Raw genomic sequence first — 17,895 nt, 5'->3', positions numbered from 1 at the left:
ATAGTCGCTTTGACTGTTCAAAGATTTCACTAAACCCACCCAAAGGAGTAAAAAGCCATGCATGAGCAGCACCTATTAGACGGAGGGGGTCCGACAGCCGAACAGTTCCAGTTATTCCACCAGTAAGAGGTACACGGCTCGTGTTGTCTGTAGTTCAACCATGCCTAGACAGTCAATACCACAGTTCAATCACATCCACATTGTTACTTTATGACAGGGAGGGCTTTCAACAATGGAAGTGTCCAGGCATCTCAGAATGAACCAAAATGGTTTTGTTTGGACATGGAGGAGATCAGAGAGACAGGAACTGTCGATAACATGCCTTGCTCAGGCCACCCAAGGGCTACTACTACAGTGGATGACCACTACCTAAGGATTATGGCTCAGAGGAACCCTGACAGCAACACAACCATGTTGAATAATGCTTTTTGTGCAACCACAGGACATCGTGTTATGACTCAAACTGTGTGCAATACGCTGCATGATGCATAACTTCACTCCCGTTGTCTTGATGAGGTCAATCTTTGCAACCACAACACCATGCAGTGAAGTATATATGGGCCCAGCAACATGCCAAATGGACCACTCAGGATTGGCATCACATTCTCTTCACCAATGAGTGTTGCATATGCCTTCAACCTGATAATCGTCGGAGACGTGTTTGAAAGCAACCCGCTGTCCAGCAAGTGCAGCAAGGTCGAGGTTCCCTGCTGTTTTGGGGTGGCATTATGTGGGACCAATGTACGCCACTGATGGTCATGGAAGGCACCATAACAGCTGTATGATACATGAGTGCCATCCTCCAACCAAAGGTGCAACCATATCATGAGCATATTGGCAAGCCATTCATCTTCATGGATGACAATTCGTGCCCCCCTCATGCACATCTTGTGAATTACTTCCTTCAGGATAATGACATTGCTCAACTAGAGTGGCCAGCATGTTCTCCAGACCCTATCAAACATGCCTGGGATAGATTGAGAAGGGCTGTTTATGGACGACGTGACCCACCAACCCCTCTGAGGAATCTACGCTGCATCACTGTTGAGTGGAACAATCTGGACCAACAGTGCCTTGATGAACTTGTGGATAGTATGCCATGATGAATACAGGCAAGCATCAATGCAAGAGGACGTGCTACTGAGTGTTAGAGGTACCGGTGTGTACAGCAATATGGACCACCACCTCTGAAGGTCTCATGAAATGTATGTTTTCCATGAGCAATAAAAATGGCAGAAATGATGTCTATGTTGATCTCTATTCCAATTTTCTGTACATGTTCCGGAACTCTCAGAACCAAGGTGATGCAAAACTGTTTTTGATGTGTGTAATTCTACTGTATGAGTTTATAATAATCTGACTTTGTAATTTCTGAGGTAATGCATAACAATTATTAGTGTTGCTTGACATAAGCAACACATTTCATACCGTGTTTGATTTCTTAGAAAGTGAAGCAGAATCACTTAAGTTGTTAAGGGTTTAGGATGTCTTATGTGCATTGTGTGTGATGATAATTTGTCTATGAATCAGTTTCAGATTATATCTCTACAATACATTCTAAAATAATATATTGAGTTGTGATGTTTTATAAATTCAGAATAAATGTCTGATTTTATAAAATTTAGAAATTTTAGCATAAACTATTCAGTGTTCTTGCAAGGTGGTCCACACTAAGGGCATATTTATATATCAGAAAAGAGCTTTATATATTTTTTACTGCTTTGTGAACACAAGCAATCATCAGTGCAACATAATGATACAAGAATTTTGTTGCATGACCACCACAAGAGACTTTCAACACAATGGCAGAAAACAACTGACAACTAATGTAAACAAAAACAAACATAATAAAACAAGAACAAATATAATCCAAATGTGAATCTGAAGATGAGCCTGTCAGTTCAAAATCAGTAATGGCACTATCTATGTAAATAAGTAGCATTATTCACAGAGGCTGGTTACTGTTTTCTTCTTTGTGAGAATCAACTATGGTCTTAAGATGTCAGTCATCAACAAAATAGGATTATTTATATCTTTCTGTTATGTTACTTGGATTGGAAATTTGACCTCAATTATGTGAAGCTTTTGCCCATCTGCATACAGAAATATACTACACTAGAGCATAAAAATTTGATCATACCTGCATGAGTACTGAAACGTCATTTATAGTTTTTAATGCTATGTTATTATGCTCAAGTCATGACATTAAGTGCCTATCCTCACCATAAAAGACTCAGTGTAATTACAATCATGCCTCTAGAGCTTTGTGCCATTTTAATTATTTCTGATTGTAAAACCAGTAGTCTCAGAATGATAAATAAATCTTATGTCTTGTTGACAATTATCTGCAAATGGAATAAACAGTTCATTCTATTTTTTTGTGGTATGATGTCATACAACAGGCGTCAGTTCATCTTGCTTACATTTTTCAGCACTTCTTTATTGCCATGCTAAGCTCTCACATTTAATGAAATTGGTAACTATTACTGCCAGGACATGTCACTAGCTAAAACACATTCCTTTATGAAAAAGTTAAATGTTGAATTTGTAAAGTTAACTGCATTAAAAACAGGCAAGACACTGCACATTGACCCCGTTCTGTGTTACTGACTATGTTCTGTGTTATTCCTCTCTTAAGTATCAACACACCAAGTGTGTGATGGCAGGTATACATGAGTCAAGTAAGTGATGTGTGATGAAAGCACTGCCAATCCATATACAAACCATTTTTGTTCACCACTGTGCTTTAATGTTTAAGACATTAAAAATAAATTCTTGGAGTTTATTTTAAAAACAGTTGTTTAAAAATCTGGGTGAAATGTGGAAGGCAGAGAACTTTCTGGCTACAAACTGACCTTTGGAAAGAAGTTATATTAGTGTCCAACATCCCACTGACATCAAGGTCACTGAAGATGGAGTACAAACTCTGATTAAGGAAGGATGGTGTAGGAAACACACCTTTTCAAAGGAACCATTCTGGCATTTACATTAAGCATTTTAGGGAAACCTAATCAGTCTGGCTGGACAGGGTTTTCAACCAAATAAACCAAATACAAGTCTTACTGACAATGTTCACTTGTGCTGTCACACAGCAGACTACATGACTGTTTGATGAAATAACATACTGAACAGTAAATGGTGATTTCTGTCAGAATCAGAATTTTTATTGTCCCACAACATTCAGAGTTAAATCACAAGAGTGAATGCACAGGGGACACGTCGATACTGCAATTACAGTTTTTGTGTATTACAGAAACAATAATTATTAATTTATAATTTACAGAGATTGTGTGTAATAGCCTAACAACAGTATTACTGTAAAAAGAAAGAATAATTATTACATTTATTTATTAGACGTAAAACTCCTAAGCTTAATTAACAAAACATTTCAGTCAGTTGCTTTCTTGCCAGATTAAGAACTTCTTCTAAGGAATAACAACATTTCTGTACCAACAACTGTCATAGTTTTCGTTTTAGTTTTCTCATCTCCATGCTGAGGATTTGTTTCTTTTTTAGAATGTAAATTTTCAGAGCCCATGTATTCTGAGGTTTGTGCAAACAGCTTTAATCTATGAGTGGGAAGCATGAAATTCTCCTTGTTCCTAGTACTGTATTGCTGTTTAAAGTTATTGTCTATTAATAACTTAGGGTTTCTGTGTACAAAAATAATCAGTTTATAAATGTACAAACATGAAGCACTTAATATTTTTTAAATTTCTTAACAGTGGGCGGCAGGATACTTTTGGTTTTGCATTAGACATATTTCTAACAATTGATTTTTGTAATTTTAAGATTCTTGTCATTTTGCTTGTGCCTCCTCAAAAAATAATGCCATACCTTATAATTGAATCAAAGTAGCTGTGGTAAACTATTTTTCATGTCTCCATGTTAGTTGAATATGACAGAATCTCCATTGCAAATGTCAGGCTGTTTAGCTTACTTGCTAAATACTTTATGTGTGCAGACCAGGATAGATTTGGTCCAAATGCATGCCTAAAAATTTAACACAATCTGCTTATTTCAGTTCTTGGTTTCCATGACTAATGTGGAATTCTTTTACCTTAGAGTTTTTACTTTTAAACTGCATCGAATGCATTTTCCCAGTATTAAATTTTAGCCCATTTAGCTGGAACCAATTTTCCAAACTGTATAATAGTTTTGTGAAAGTTAAAGGAATTTGTTTGGGGTCATTGCTTTCAACAAGGGCAGAAGCATCCTCGACGAATAAAACTGAGTGTGAATTTATGTTCAGGAGTAGATCATTTATGTAAAGTAAAAACAAAATTGGACTCAGAATTGAGCCTTGTGGAACGCCTTGAGAAATAATCATCCATTCAGAGAAGGAATTTGCCTTACCTGATGATATAACTACCCTTTGTTTTCTGTTTATGAGGTATGACCTAAACCACTCTAAAGCACAGCCCCCAATTCTGTATCTTTCCGTTTTATACAGGAGCAAGTGATGGTTTCCACAATCAAATGCTTTTGCAAGGTCACAGAATAATCCTGCAACTTTTCTCGACTTGTTAAAAGCGGAACTGATTTTTTTCACAAACTCATTAATGGTCTCTATGGTCCTCTTGCCCTTTTAAAAGTCATTTCAATTATCTGAAATTATGTTTGATTTCCATTTTTTTTTTTTTAATTTGTGTTTCCACCACTTTTTCAAATATTTTTTAAAAAATTGCGAGAATAGAGATTGGGTAGTAGTTCCACGTATCTTCTCTTGAACATTTTTTAAACAAAGGTTTTACCTGCGCATACTTTAGGACATCTGGAAGGTGGCCTTCTTCGAGTGATTTATTAATTATTGAGCAAAGAGGGTGAGCTATTATCCTGGCAGCTGCTTTAACTACTTTGTTAGGTATGCCATCCCATCCAGCAGAATTTTTGTTTTTTAGCTGCAATATAGTTTTCTCTATATCTTTAACTGAAATGTTCTCAAATTTGTTAAAGTGTTATTCTGCCTCGTGTCTAAAATGCACTTCTTCTGCATAAGCATGTACATTTATATCTGATTTTGATAAATTTATAAAAAAAAAGTTTTTAATGACTCTGACAATGAGCCAGGTTTGTTACAATTTTACTCCTCATTTAATTCTGGAAGTATCTTTGTTGTCAGTTCTAATCCCCAGATCTGATTTTATGATGGACCATACTGCCTTTAACTAGCTTCCATGAGCCCAGATGTATTTATTATGAACCATTTCTTTTGTTGCTTTCACTACCCTCTTAAATATGCTTTTATACTGTTTAACATAGTTAATGAAAACAGGGTGTTTGTTGTATTTCAGTTCCTTGTGGAATTGTCTTTTTTTTCACTAGATATTTTTACTCCAACAGTGATCCAATTTAGCTTATTAGACACTTTTGTCTGGTGCACTCTAAGTGAAAATATTTCATTAAATACATTTAAAAATTAATCAAAAAATACATTAAAATGTACAGATTAGAATCTCATCTTGGACTTGCCACTCCACCTCTTCTAATTTAGAGCAGAGCAATTTTAAGTTTTCAACAGTAAAATGTCTTTTGCTGTAAGTTTTTCTAGTACTTCATTGATTTGTATTAGTCATTTCAATAAACAAAGGTCTGAAAGTCCTAAATCTACACATAATTGAATTTATAATTTGATAGAATATTATTAATATATGTTTCTATACTGTCATTTGTTCTTGAGAATTCCATGAAGTTTGCCTTGAACACAAATTTTTGGATTAGGTTCATAAACTGCATTGAGTCATTGGTTTCATTTGATAAATTTATATTGAAATCAGTGACTATTAAAACACTTTTCTTTTTGTCATTACTGACTTCTTTCTGTAAAAGACCCATTAACTTTGGTAAAGCTGGCCGAAGTGGACATGCATAGTTAGTTAGTTAGTTAGTTAGTTAGATAGATAGTTAGTTCCATGTTAAGGTTGTCTTTAGTATGGTAGGTGGTGCACAATGCTGCAACTAAAATTTTTCATCACTTACTCAGGAATATAAAATGTCTGACAGACAGCAAAGTAAAGTTTGAAAACAAACTCAAAAAGTCTGTCCTTGACAACTCCTATTCTGTTGAAGAATTTCTATTATTGTAATGTGAAAGGATGATGGTTAGCAATTACTAACTTTCACCTGTAAGTTAAAAAAACGCTTATAAATGTTCAGCATCAAGCCATATTTACAAATTAATTTGTGATGTGAATGTAAAATGACCCATTCCACATCATTACAATTCATTGTGCAAAGGATCCATATCCAAAAGAAAAGATACCATCTTCATAAAAATAAGGCTTACCAGCCAATGATCTTCTTCAGTGTGGATGCACTCACATTGCTCAAACTCTTTGGGAATCGGTAGATTGACTGCCACAAGTAATGAGTATAGTGGGCAGGGGCACTACAAATGTGGGTCTCACAGGGAGTGTGATAGAGATAAATCCCTGCAGTCACACTATTCTCTGTGTCCTCGATGGCTCAGTCAGATGGAGCATTTTCCATGTAAGCAGGAGATCCTGGGTTCAAGTTCTGGTCAGAACACACATTTTCAACTGTCTCTGTTGACATTTATCGATGCCTGTAAGCAGCTAATGTTCTGAATTTCATTGTAATTTCATTATGTATATGGACAGCAATAAGTAAAATTGTGGTATTACATGAAACCAGAGCATTTTTCACTACAAAAGGCAGCTAATTAAACCACACCTATTTTAGTGATGCCTCTGACACTTCAGGTTCTGTCACAAGTTATTGAAGATGACACGAGAAGGCAGAAGATGATTTGTTGCCGATAACTTGACTTGTAACAACTTGTCTAATTCAAAATTGTGTCAGTTTACACACTCAATTAAACACAATGTATCTGCAAAATGTCAGCAAATAACAACAAGATTTGAATGTCTAAAGCATTTAAGGTCAGGCATCATTAATAGCATAGGTATCAAATGAAAGTTCCAAAAGCCAGAACGACAGGTCCAGTTGTTGTGGTATGTATGGTGGAGTGAATAATTTTTCTTGTGGTGTGGAATATGCAATGCAGCTTATTACCAAATACTCTGTCAGCTGAAAATTACATGAAGTGCCTGGCACTTGTCCAAAATTTATTGGCTCTTGTGGAACAGTAGTCACTTCCCTCATATTACTGAACAACTGTCCTGACAATGTGGCATGCATGTTTTTGTCATTTTCCATGGCATTCATTGGGCCATTCATGGGAATGTTGATCCACATTAAAGTGTGAACAGTATTAATTACACACACTTTATTAATTTACTGGAAGAATGCATGCAACACACAATGAGGATACTCAATTCACAGAAATAAACAGCACTGGCAGCAAAAACAATGACATAAACTAAATGTGAGTTCAGCAGAAGAGATAGTCCACACTTAGTCTTGGACTAACTGTGTCACCACACTGGTAACAATTTGACCAAGGCTGCATAGACATAGGTGATACTGATTGTGAAGGAAGGGCATCAAAATTTACCATAGATGATGATGTGCAGACAGTCAAGGAACTGATTTGCACCAGTCACTGATTTTCCACAATGAGGACATTCACACAGTGGTTCTTGAACAGCTCCATGACCAAGGAGTGGTTTTCTGCCATAAAACAATTAAATGATTGGTAGAATGTCCCACGTGTTATTTACAGACTCAATGACTATCTTGAAAAATAGTATTATGTAACTGGGCCCTTTTGATGTGCAGTGCATCATTTGATAAAAGTTACATTGTCTGACATAATAATGTGTAACTTACTTTTTGAAGTCTTCTTATACATAAAGTTAATTCTCAATAATTCAGAGTTCAAGGATCCTGAAAAATAGTTCAATAATTGAGAGTTCAGTTCATTGAAAGTTTGACAAATCAAAGTGGAAACAAGAAAAAGTCAAAATAAGTGCATATAGTTAAAAAATAATACTGAAATTTTAATAAAATTCATTTTCCTTACAAAGAGGAGCAGGAAGTATATATTTACTAGAGCTCAATTTAAAATAAAGCTTTTTTACCTGTTTTATTGTTTTTTATTTACTTTAACATTTCGAGCAAAAGGCGCAAATAAACTACCAAAAGTATACACAAAAATTTAATTTTTACCTTGCTAATAAATTAGTTACCTATATCTCTTCAGTGTCTTCAGGCTTGTTTAGCAAAATGCATTTTCTGTTTTGATTAAAGCCAAAAATACATCATTTATTTTTATTCTAAGGAGGTATATGAACAATGCTTCCAGTGCCATCTTGTCTCTCTTGTAATCACAAATGGAATCATCTCTGGCTCTTCATCTTCTGCTTCTGTTTTATCCTCTTCATTCTTGTCACCTGGAGCAGCCAAAATTTCAACATTAGTCAGGGCCCTGCAGACTTCAACATGATCATCAAAACTTGTGAAATCATCAAATGTCACATTTTTCTTAAGTCATCAAGAAGACCACTTTCTCTGTGTAGCAGTTTGTTCTGTGAATCTGCATTTCTTGAAATACTTTAAAATGATCATTGGGGTAGCTTCACCAGTCACAGTCATCACTGCCAAAACTTTTGTTTTGGCTGTCTGATGTTCTATGCAATCCAACATTATCATTGCAGCTCCTTTGTGGTTCAAAGCACTGAAATTCTGAATTATTTCCTGGTCTAGTGGTTGTAATTTTGAAGTGGTGTTTGTTGGGAGACAATGAAGTTTCACATTATGGAAGAGTGGTGGCTTTTTGTGAACTGTGCAAACATCCAGATGCAGGATATTTTGCATCTGTTTTCCTTATGTCTTTGGTTCAGTTACTCACTGCACTGTCTCTTGGTATCCACCCATTTAGCTGTACTTGTACTTCTCTGATGACATTTTTTACAACTGATTTATCTGCTGCAATACATTGTGCATTGCTTAGTAAGCAATGCAAGCAATTGAAAGGTAAAACAAGTACCTAAATATTTAACAAAGCAGAACAATTCAAACTGCAGGGTGTCAGATAGCCACAAACTTTGAATTATACAATGTTTTCAGATGGCAACAAATAGACCTGATCTCTTTGAGGATGCCCGCATCAAAACTGGTGTCAGTGACCATGATGTGAATGTGCCAACAGTGACTACCAAAGTACAAAGGACAACTAAAGCAAGTGATATATATATACAAAAGCGCTGGCAGGTCGATAGACACACAAACAAACACAAACATACACACAAAATTCAAGCTTTCGCAACAAACGGTTGCTTCAAGAGGAAAGAGGGAAGGAGAGGGAAAGACGAAAGGATGTGGGTTTTAAGGGAGAGGGTAAGGAGTCATTCCAATCCCGGGAGCGGAAAGACTTACCTTAGGGGGAAAAAAGACAGGTATACACTCGCACACACACCCATATCCATCCGCACATACACAGACACAAGCAGACATTTTTAATTGCCTTTACAAATGTCTACTTGTGTCTGTGTATGTGCGGATGGATATGGGTGTGTGTGCAAGTGTATCCCTGTCCTTTTTTCCCCCTAAGGTAAGTCTTTCCACTCCCGGGATTGGAATGACTCCTTACCCTCTCCCTTAAAACCCACAGCCTTTCGTCTTTCCCTCTCCTTCCCTCTTCCCTGATGAAGCAACCGTTTGTTGCGAAAGCTTGAATTTTATATATATATATATATATATATATATATATATATATATATATATATATATATATATATATATGTGTGTGTGTGTGTGTGTGTGTGTGTGTGTGTCAGTAAATAAGATAAAAATACAGTAATTTCATATCTCAATGAGGAACTGCAACCTTTCAGCAAGAGACAGAAGCATTTAGAGAAACTACAGCTCAAGTTTAAAAGAATAGTTGACAATGCACTGGATGGATAAGTACAATACAGAACAGTTCATAAAGGGAAGGACCCTCCATGGTATAAAATAACTGAAAAGAAACTTCTAAAGAAATAGAGACTACTGTATAATAGGTTTAAAACAAAGTGTACAGCTGTGGATCACAATATGCTGAATAAAATGCAGCTGGCTGTCAAGAGAGCAATGTATGAAGCCTTCAGTGAGTACTAGAGTAGAATGTTGTCAAATGATCTTTGACAAAACTCAAAGAAATTATGGTCATATGTAAAGGCTGTTAGTGGCACCAAAGTTAGCATCCTGTCACTCAAAGATGAAGTAGGAAATGAAATTGAGGGTAGCAAAGCAAAAGCTGAAGTGCTTAACTCAGTTTCCAAATGTTCCTTTACAAATGAAACTACACAAGAATTGCTGCAATTTAATCCTTGAACCACTGAAAAATGAGTGAAATAAGTGTTGATGGCAATGGTGTTGAGAAACAGCTGAAATCATTAAAACTAAAAGGTGTACAACTTTGCTTCTGCCATTTGCCGATAGGTGGTGACAACGATAATTAGCGGTTGAAAGAAACAGATTGCAGACATCAGGCAGTTAGCTTGGACCTCAGTCAACATAACCTATTCAAACATAAGTCGATTTTTGTCTGCATCATAAAGTTGTTCTTGATTGAAAATGTCAGTTTACTTGACTAATTCTTGCCATTTGTGGGAGGTATTACTGTTTTGTTTCAGTATGAAGAAAACAGTGGCTGAGTCTCATCGAATGCTCTCAAGTATGTATGGTAAGGACACTATAAGTAAAAGAATGTGTCATGAGTGGTTTCAATGCTTCAAGAACAGTGATTTTAACATCGTAGACTGGCATAGTGGTGGAAGAGAGAATGTTTTCGAAGATGCAGAATTGGAGACATTGCTGAGTGAAGACTCACGCCAAACTCAAAAACAATTGGCATTATTAGTGGGAGTGACACAGTAAGCTATTTCAAAATGTCTCAAGGCTATGCGCATGATGCAGAAAGAAGGAACTTGGGTCCTGTGTGAGCTGAAACCAAGAGACATTTAACGGCGTTTGTGTGTTTGTGAACAGTTGGTTGGTTGGTTGGTTTGTTGGGGGAAGGAGACCAGACAGCGAGGTCATCGGTCTCATCAGATTAGGGAAGGATGGGGAAGGAAGTCGGCCGTGCCCTTTGAAAGGAACCATCCCGGCATTTGCCTGGAGCGATTTAGGGAAATCACGGAAAACCTAAATCAGGATGGCCGGACGCGGGATTGAACCGTCGTCCTCCCGAATGCGAGTCCAGTGTCTAACCACTGCGCCACCTCGCTCGGTCTGTGAACAGTTGCTTCAGAGGCAAAAACGGAAGGGATTTTTGCATTGCATTGTGAGCAGGGATGAAAAATGGGTTCATTACAATAACCCTAAATGCAAAAAACCATGGGGATATCCCGGCCATGCTTCCACGTTGACGGCCAAATCGAATATTCACGGCTGCAAGACCATGCTCTGCATTTGGTGGGACCAGCGTGGCATCGTGTACTATGAGGTGTTAAAACCAAGAGAAACAATATCAGGTGCTCATTATAAAATGCAGTTAATGCATCTGAGCAGAACATTAAAAGACAAATGGCCGCAATACAGTGAGAGGCATGATAAAGTGATTTTGCAGCATGACAGTGCTCGACCCCACGCTGCAAAAGAAGTTAAAACATACTTGGAAATGTTAAAATGGGAAGTCTTACCCCACCCGCCACATTCTCCAGACATTTCTCCTTCTGACTATCACCTCTTTAGATCAATGGTGCATGGCCTGGCTGACCAACACTTCCGATCTCATGAAGAAGTCACAAATTGGATTGATTTGTGGATCGCTTCAAAATATAAACAATTTCTTCAACGTGGGATTTGTACACTGCCTGAAAGATGGGAGAAAATAGTGGCCAGCGATGAAAAATACTTTGAATGATACGTGTGTATCCAATATGTTTCATTAAAGCCTCAAATGTTGGGGAAAAACGGCGAAAACAAAGTTGTACACCTTGTAAAAAAACTTCCAGGACCTGATAGAATCATCATCAGATTACATACTGAATCTGAACTGAGTTAGGCCCTCTTCTAACTATAACCTGTCACAGATTCCTTGAAAAAAACACCATGCTCAGTAGACAGAAGTAAGCACAGGTGACACCAATCTGCAAGGAGGGCAGAAGATGTAATCCACAAAACTACTGTCAAATATCACTGACATTAATTTGTTGTACAATTTTAGAACATTTCTAAGCTCAGACATAATGAGGTATCTCAAACAGAATGACCTCCATGCTAACCAGCATGGATTCTGAATACATCGATCATGTGAAACCCACTTCTTTCGATAAAGGCAATGAGGGAGATTCAGTATTTCTTGATTTCCAAAAAGCATTTTACTCAGTATCACATGTACACTTATCATCGGAAGTATTATCATTTGGTATATCAAGCAAAGATTGCAGCATGTTATCTTGGATGGAGAGTCATCGTCAGATGTAGAGGTAACTTTGGGTGTGAATAAGGGAAGTGTGTTGTGAGCCCTGATGTTCATGTTGTATATTAATGACCTTACAGAGAATATTAATAGTAACTTCAGACATTCTGCAGATGATACAGTTATCTGTAGTGAAGTACTGTCTGAAGGCAGCTTCATAAATATTTTATCAGATCCTGATAATATTTCAACATGAAGCAAAGATTGGCAGCTTGCTTTAAATGCTCAGAAATCTAAAATTTTGCACTTGACAAAATGAAAAAATGTAGTATCTTACCATTATTATATCAGTGAGTCACAGCTGTAATCTGACAACTTCTACAAATACCTGGGTGTAACAGTTTGTAGGGATATGAAATAGAATGATCACATAGGGTCAGTCATGGGCAAATCAGGTGGTAGACTCTGGTTTATTGGTAGAATACAAGGGAAATTCAGTCAGTCAACAAAGGATATTGCTTACAAATCACTCATGTGACCCATTCTGTAATACTGCTCAAGTGTGTGGGACCTGTAACAAATAGGACTAACAGGGTATATTGAATGTATACAGAGAAGGGCATTGCAAATGGTCATGTATTTGTATGGCCCATGTGAGAGTGTCACAGATATGCTGAAGAAATTGAAGTGGCAGATTCTTGAAGATAGATGTAAGCTATCCTGAGCAAACTGATTTACAAAGTTAAATGATGATTCTAGGAATATACTACAACTCTCTAATTACCACTCACATAGGGATAATGAGGACAAGGTTAGATGAATTACAGCACTCACAGAGATATTTAAACAATTATTCTTCCCTTGCCCAATGCATGAATGGAAGGGATGGAACGGGGAGGAAACCCAATAACTGTACAATGAAATGTTCCCTGTGCCATGCACTTCACAGTGGTTAGCAGTGTATAGATGCAAATGTAGCTGTAGGTTGCCAGGCATGACAATTGCTTCAGTTTATCAAACGTAGCAAGAATAGATGGGATTTATTTGTTTTATTGAGAGACCGGGCAACCTCACCACCTCGTTGAGTAATTCTATTTATTCAGCATTATGCATTGTTACTACAAAATGTAAAACAATCGACTGACTAGAACCAGTATACCTCCTCAGTTGCCTGATAGCATATTCTATATGTTGTGAGGAGGAGGTAAGTACAAGCGTCCAGGGGAACTTCATCTTTATTGAAATACAAGAGTTCACAGTTTGTTAGAATTATATTCGAATTAATATAGTATTTGTAAATACACTCTCTTATGATTTTGTTCATTTCTTTTGCAGTTATTGATCTTACAGATGATGATGATGATGATGATGATAATGATCTTATAGAATATTGGGGAGAATGTTTATAAAAATCAAATGTATGTGGTTTGAACAAAGAAAGAAATGGTGTGTTTGTATGATAAATTTGAATCACACGAAACATACAACAATTCATGTGAGACCTGTTTATGTTATAGATAACAGTCTTTGTCTACTGCATATAATAATGAGGTAATGGCAGTCACCATCTGCTATTCAGTATGTTATTTATACTGTCTAATTCATCATGAATTTGAACTAAATGTATCTTGTCAATACCAATTAGCAACATGTTGCTGTAGAACAAATTTGAAGCATGGTGGTGTGTCAGTCTTTATCAAAGAAACAAATAATTTTGAATGAAAAGTGATTGATGTAAGATCTTTATGTATGGAAGCAGTTTTTGAAGTTTCTGCAATACATTACTAATACTAGTATCAGAATACCACTCCCCAAGTAATAATGAAGAATAATTTATAGAAAATCTTGACAAATTGATAATAAAGCTCTCAGAATGCAGAAATGGAGTGTTCTGGTACTTTGTGTCATATAAATTAGATATATAGACTAAAAAATGTGAAAAAATGTGAAGCACTCTATTAGACACATTAAGATCACTAAACTTCTACTGACTAAATAACAAATCCATAAGACCTCTGGTACTTTAAACCTGAAGATTTCAGATCAGGTAGGGCTGTGGTTTGGCATCCTCTACACAACAAACCAGACAGTTCTTCAAGTGAACTAGGAAGGGTAATCAGACCAGTCAATGAACATAAACAGAATCAGTAAAGAACTAATCTTAACCACATAAACTGGGATACAGTACTCACTAATGATATATCTTCCAATGAATCAACAAAGAAATTTTTAGAATTATTAGTAAAAAACTATAAAGCAGTGTAGAAAGTTATTAAAGCAGAGATAAGCTCTGAAAATAAGCAAAATAATATTCCAATTCAACGAAACATGTTAAACACACCAGTTCTGGCTCAAATAATAATCTCACTGAAGATGCAAATAAAGTTGTACTTCTACACCCAGCTCTAGATAGTAAGTCACATAACAACTTTTGCTTGTCTCATGTATCCTGCAGATAAGTGAGTGAAACAATTTCTGAACTTACCAACTCAAAAGCAGAAGATTTTTATGTACTTCTAAACTATTTAATAAAACATATAAAGAAAGAAATTCTGCTGCCACTAACCAAAATCATCAAACAAATGCTACATTAAAGAATCTTCTCACACTACCCAAAAACTGCTATTGTAACACCTATCCAAAAGAAAAGTGATAAAACATCCTCTGATAAGTACCTTTCCATCTCATCCATATCAACCACATCAAAAATTGTAGAATATTGTATGCACAAACAGATGAACCAGCACTTCAGACAAAATAATCTACTGAGGTCCCCACAATATGGTTTCAGACCTTATATTCCCACTATAAAAGAAGTTGAGACCATCATCACAAAAACATATGGTTCTTTCCAGAGTAAGAAAATACCTTGTACAACTCTAATGGACTTGAGAAAGGCTTTTAACGCTGTCTCCCATAGCATATTTATCAAAAAGCTCTAGTACTATGGAGTTGGGAAATGCTCTACACCTTATTGTGTCATACCTAAACAAACGACAGCAGATGGTAACTATAAACAACCAATAGGCATTCCACAGGGCTCGGTACTGGGTCCATTCCTGTTTATTGTACACATAAATGACTTACCCTCATACTTGTTATGTGAGGGAGTATTGTACACAGATAATACAACTCTGATCACACAATCTGATGAACTAGAGGAGCTGTGACATAATGTAAAGATAGCAATGGACTGATGAACTGATTGGTTCCAGGCAAATTGTTTACAAAATAATAATAATAAAACTGAAGGCATTGTTTTCAATTAAATTGTCTCCAATGAAGATCACAAAATAATTAAATTGTTAGGTTTCTACATAGATCAGAACCTTAACTGGGTGAATTACACAGAAAAATAATGCTGCAGACTGTCTCAAGTGATTTATCTGTTGCATAAGCTGAGGAATTATGTAAGCAAAACTGTACTGGTATATGCATATTTTCAATTTTTCCACTCCCACTTTACCTATGAAACTCTTTGATGGGGTAACTGCCCCAGCTCAAAAACTGCAAACTGTATTTGAGTGGTAAAGAAGAAGAAGAAGAAGAAGAAGAAAAGCTATTAGATATCAGATGCATAGCAGTACTTACTCTGAAAGAACCTTGTAAAGATCACTTCAAAGAGCTCAATATTATGACAGTGTTTCATCAATGTTTGCACCATCATTCTACTGTGTTTAAGACTATTAACAACACTGAAGTGAAGAGTGGTACTGATGTTGTTATCACTAGGAATAAGTTGAAAGAAACTGCACATACTTCTGTTCTGGATGGTCCTGCTGTTTTTGTAGGACATGTTTTTAATTTTAGAATTAGTAATAATGATTTAGTCATGGTAATGGATGGTTGACTGTAGCTATTATAAAATCAGGTAGTATTGCTACTGGGTTGGAGAGTATGGATTATCATATTAAAATTTCTTACTTGAACTTATCATGTTGTTACTAATAACGATTTTTACCTTCTCAGTTTTATCAAGAATTTAAACCATTTTAATCTTAGGGTTTTTGCACATGAACACAACACAATAACCAGACAATCAAGTGCTACATCTCACAGTAGGCTAGCTAAAGTTCACAATAACCACAAATACCTAGGTCCCCAGAGTTTTTGATGGACTTCCAAAAGCTGCCCATTGTGTTTCCTAGAGCACATGTAAATTTGTTTTAGCAGTTTGGTTTAAGAAGGAAGCATACTACTCCATTAAAGAGTATGAGGAATCAGATTCAAGTGACATAAAATTCTGATTACTGACTGTAACAAATCATTGGTTAAAAGGTATCTGCAAATATAATTTTCACATTATATGCAACGATGCACCAATGATGTAAATAGCAAGACATTTTATGTACCTCATGTCTATTAGCTTTATGTGTAAATATTTACACCAATAATGTGTAAAATGGTCAAAGTTGAGTAAACTGTATTTATCAAAGTGTCAGGCAGTCTCCACTGTGCGACAGCACAAAGTTAATGTTACACAGGCCTGCAAAAAAAATCAGTTTCATAGGATATTTTTGCTGAATTATATGATTTAAATGTCACAGATTCTAAAAATTACTTCCATAAAATCCCATCACTTATAAGTTTTTGCAAAATGTAAACAAATTTTTGATAAAAACATTTTTCATACAACTAACCAAAAAATTGTTTCTGATTTATACAAAAAATTTTCTTGTGGAACCTTTCCTTCATCTCTTTCACGTATCTGTGATTCTGTGATCTAGTTTCTGAATTTCTACCCTGGCTTCTTAACTGAGCATCCAACAGTAATCACCTCACACAATTAAATCCCATCTTCCTTGATAACATCTCTCAATATCACGGACATCCTGGTGAAATCTTTCATCCTGTTTTTCGTTATAGCCCCCTAGTTTCTTGAAAAATAGTCAATATGGAGGTGTAAGAAATGAACTATTGAAGCTCATCTTGCAGCTTGTGTTTCATATGCTACTAGCATGTGTTGTACAAAGGTTTATGAAGTATCCACCATAGGTGACTCAAACAGTATTAAAGATTCTTCAAAAAGTTTATTAAGAAAAAAAGAAACACTGTTCATCTACTATGATGAACAATAATACAGATTGACAGGTGAAAGTCATGGGCTGAACTCTGTAGGTTACAGACACACAAGTTGGTCACACAACATGAAAAAGCTAGATCTTGTTGAGACTGTCTTGAAGCAAAGCTCAACTATCCATTCAGTTCTTCCATCAAGGCACTGAGTAAAATTTCCACAAAAAGTTGTAAGTTTTTCTATCTATACAAGGAGTTTCAGTACCCTCGGAAAAGTCTACAGTCAGTGTAGAACAAGAATACTTTCAGCCAAGTTTTATGACATACACAACCATGAAGACAGGTCCGTCAGTGGCATCATGGCAAACCAGGATGGGTTGGATGTCCAAAGTGAAGTCCTGGCTCAGAGGCAATTGTCGACTGATAGTTGTGCACAGAGCTAAATACTGTCTGGTGGCAGGATATCTTGGGATTTACTTTCTGTAATGTGTATTGCAGAAGCAAATAGGTTCCCATGACCTCTGGTGGCACTGCTAGGGCCACCTAGTGGAAACACAGGAAATCTACTTTTTGGCAAAATGTATTTTCCTGACAAGTCGACAACCCAT

At 36.2% G+C, this 17,895-nt stretch overlaps 1 protein-coding gene across 1 annotated transcript in view; it reads left to right on the top strand.

Moving 5' to 3' along the window:
• LOC126248358 (annexin-B12-like) overlaps positions 1-17,895 on the top strand; it is a 177,202-nt gene that overhangs the window by 93,335 nt on the left and 65,972 nt on the right. The gene's annotated exons all lie outside the window — the stretch shown is intronic.

This window comes from Schistocerca nitens, chromosome 3, assembly GCF_023898315.1.
Source record: "Schistocerca nitens isolate TAMUIC-IGC-003100 chromosome 3, iqSchNite1.1, whole genome shotgun sequence".
Taxonomy (NCBI): domain Eukaryota; kingdom Metazoa; phylum Arthropoda; class Insecta; order Orthoptera; family Acrididae; genus Schistocerca; species Schistocerca nitens.
Note: the sequence above shows the minus strand (reverse complement) of the source record. Positions and strands in the feature narration are given on the sequence as shown.